At 51.2% G+C, this 3510-nt stretch overlaps 1 protein-coding gene across 1 annotated transcript in view; it reads left to right on the top strand.

Annotated features, from left to right (window-relative positions):
- Positions 1-3020: 3020 nt before the first annotated feature.
- Positions 3021-3510, top strand: part of LOC144159473 (uncharacterized) — a 138988-nt gene continuing 138498 nt past the window's right edge. Inside the window, exon 1 of the mRNA XM_077690988.1 lies at positions 3021-3203. The gene's annotated coding sequence lies outside the window, so the exon portion shown is untranslated. The remainder of the gene's footprint in view (positions 3204-3510) is intronic.

The raw sequence follows: 3510 nt of genomic DNA, 5'->3' as shown, positions 1-3510 counted from the left end.
CAAATTTACCGCGACGGCGAACCCCTCGATGACATTAGTAAAGCTTTGCTTTAAAAGGCAGATTTGGAACAGGGGTTAATACTCACGTTCGGCGCTCAGTGCGCCGTGATTCTGGCTTTAAACCAAGAAGACAAAATGTCTGGTGAACTGTAAAGGCGGCACTTCGGCAAGCGTGTGCTTACTGCAGAGAAGCACGCATAAGGATTGCGGGAAACCTCTTTCGGCAAGAAAGCGGCTGTCAGGGCCTGGGGCACGGCGCTCCGGTACTGATGATGAGCACGCTCTAAGCCACCGGCGACCATCTTGGATTGTATTGGATTGGATTTGGATTGGGTTGGATAAAAGTGGATTGTATTGGATTGTGTTGCGTCATAGCCGCGGCAGACGCACCGGCGCCGGCGCTCACTCCGCTGGTGGGCGGCGCTGCGCGCGGTGCTGCCAAGGAGGTTGTATAAACAACCTCCTTGGGTGCTGCGCATGTGCAGTACTCTCTCTCTCTCCGCGGTCTCCTCTCCCTCGGGCGCGCTGCGCATATAACCGGTGTGCCGCTCTCCGGCGGCCTTTCGGTCGACGGTTGCTCTCCGCTTGCGCTTGAACCCCCTCAGCGTCGCATCACACCAGGGTTCCCGCGAGGGGAGGTGGGCGTAATTTTTTACTTCTTTTTCTTCTTATCATCCGGCGTAGCAAGTCAGGTCTACAGCTCGGCTAACATTGCTGTTTCTACTAAATGTATTCTCTATATCTCTCTATCTTTCCTTCTTTGACGTTCCTGCGAAGAGATCATTGGCTTCCAATACCCAAGGTATACAATAACCGGCAACTCTGCCTAGACGGTTGTTTTAAAAGTTGTGTCAGACCAACAGGTCAACCTTTCATGTCAAGGCAACGGAGTAAACGCAGCGCGCTATTGCATGCCTGCAGACTGTCGCGCGGTGATCACAAAGTGTATTCCTTGGAGCAGCCGACCATACTCCTTTAACGTCCCCTGGGAACAGTGAGTACTGCAAGCACGTTTTCGATGGGTCGGCGCAGAAGGCAGCATGGGCAAAAACTCGTAAAAATCGAATGGGCACATCAAGTCGGAAGGCGAGGGTCTGACCTCCCCAAGCCAGGATGGTAGAAAACTAATTCCAACTGCTACAATGAGCGCTTCATATATATTTAGTTAGGGAAAAAAATACCCTATGTACATATACTCTACGTTAGGTTCACACTGAAAAAAATTTGTAGACTTCAACCCGGACGTCTCGGAGCCCCGGAGCAGGGGTGCACCCAGAAGGGAAAAGGTTTGGGCGTGTCGGTTCGTAGTCACACAGAAAACAAGCGCAGAGAAACAGAGGACGAGGCGTGGACAGGACAAGCGCTTGTACTGTCCACGCCTCGTCCTCTGTTTTTCTGTGCTTGTTTTCTGTGTGCGCCCAGAAATTGCCGGAAATTGGATTGGGGGGGGGGGGGGGTGTCGAAATCCTTTTCGGGGTGTTGGAGGGCGGAAGGGAGGAGGTGTAAAAATCCCTGCTCCGGAGAAACATGCTGCGTCTACTTTACTACCACCCATGCCCGATGCACGTTTAAGGAAGCAGGTGGGATGAATAACACGACCCAACATACGTCTCAAAAAATTCAAAATTTCAAATTGTGTGGTTCATAGCCCATGAGACTCATAGCCCATACGTTGCCTAAGCAACGTATGGGCTATGGGGCGCACTGTAGTGGAGGGCTCAGGAGTTTTGACCACCTGGGGATCTTTAAAACGTGCATCGAAATCTGGGCACACGGGCGTGTTAGCTTTCCGCATTTATCTGAAAAGGAGCCACCGTGGCTGGGGTATCGAAACCGTGTCCTTATAGGCTCAACAAAGCGTACGTTCTGCGTAAGAATAAAATTTGTACTGCCACAAAATTCAGTGCAGAGCGTCATGTTCTAATGGGGTGGCGTCACGGTGCAGACCATTGCCAGTCTATTCATGTAAGACCCCGGATATTTATGTAAGCAGTTATACCTGTGGCTCATTATAATTCTTTTTTCCCTCTACTTTGCCTCTTTTAAACCGTTGTCGTTGTTAAAAGAACGCAGTCGTGGCACATTGGGCACGCAGGGAGAAAGAGGAGGCGAAAGGTCTGCACACGGCCACCTCTAAAGCCCGTCCACCTGGCGCCTTCCTTGCTTTTCTGAAGCCACTACAAGGACGTGTCGACGAACGAAAAGATGAACGCAGCGCTCGAGGTGATTACCCTGACTGGAATTCACCGAAGCCCCCAGCATCGTTAAAAAATTGATTGCGGTCATTTTGTTTGATGGGGCGGGGTCTGCGTAGCAGTGGGATTTCCTTTGCGCGAAGATTTGTGCTAGCGCACTGAACTCACTGCTCCTTTCCTCTCTTCTACCACTCTTCCACATTCTCCTCTCCATTCTTTCTTTCTGCCCCCTTTCGCAGAGACTTCGCATAAACAGCAGCACCCGATTTTTTGCGGAATGACAAAACTATTGGTGGCGCAGCAAAACCTGGGACGGCGCGGGGAAACTGGGTCTTCCGAGCAAGCAACGCTAATGCCGCAGTGATCGCAACCGCCCTTTCCAGTGCGGGCTATAGGTCCGAATTAAGATCCTTCTTCCCACCCATGTCAGTCCAGGTCCGCCATTAACGTGTACGGTGGATGCCCTCATATAAGACAGCACGACATGGAATCGAAGGGATAGATTTACAGCCTTTGGCCGGTCTATAACAAGACCCTAACTGTAATAAGCGATGTTTGTCGAGAGTATACGCGATATCCGTGCTAGGTATGTGTAACTCGTCAGCCGCGAGGGTGCGAGGGGAATTTCAAGCGTCCGGTTGAAGTCGGGGCGCATATCCTACGGGCAACGTCATAGCCCTTTTATCGGCGCGTCGGCCTCGCCATCGGCAATGGTTTCCGTTTCCTCCGCGAGACGCCTTCCTCGGGAGATACGGGCGACGCGCTGAAATTTCACTGACGTTCCGCGTACGACAGGGCATTCGAAGGCGCGCGCACTTTCCCCTGTCGTCTTGCCGACAGTCGTCGAGCGACCCCGCTGTCTATCGCGATATTGGCGAGTCGTTTTCCGAGAGCACGTGCCCGCGTTCCGAGCGTTTCATTTCCGGTTGTTCTGGACTCCCGCTGAGAGGGCAGAGCTGGTTTTGCAAACCGGACGTTTCAAGTTCGCATTCAAGACTGATGGATATGGTATGTTTACAATTTAGCGATCTCTCCGAGTGCATGAAAACAGTGCCGTTGTGTGTTATTGTATTTGCGGAAGTACTCCTTAATAATTATACATTGGCGTTTAAAAACTCAGGATGTGTGGTTTTTAAACTCCTGATCTGTGGTGATTACCCAGATGTTGAACATACTGTTTGCAGCGTTAGCTAAAACAGAATTGCTCCTCAGAAATTACTGCTTTGCAGCTTCAGAAAAATAATTCCGCTCAGTTTGGCAATCGAAGCCTGCTCAGCCTCGCTCTACCGCAGTCGTCGACCCATAATTCCTTTTT

This window comes from Haemaphysalis longicornis, unplaced genomic scaffold (genome assembly GCF_048455015.1).
Source record: "Haemaphysalis longicornis isolate Haplotype H1 unplaced genomic scaffold, Haemaphysalis longicornis Haplotype H1 scaffold_10, whole genome shotgun sequence".
Classification (NCBI taxonomy): Eukaryota; Metazoa; Arthropoda; class Arachnida; order Ixodida; family Ixodidae; genus Haemaphysalis; species Haemaphysalis longicornis.
This window is presented reverse-complemented; position numbering and strand designations above follow the sequence as displayed.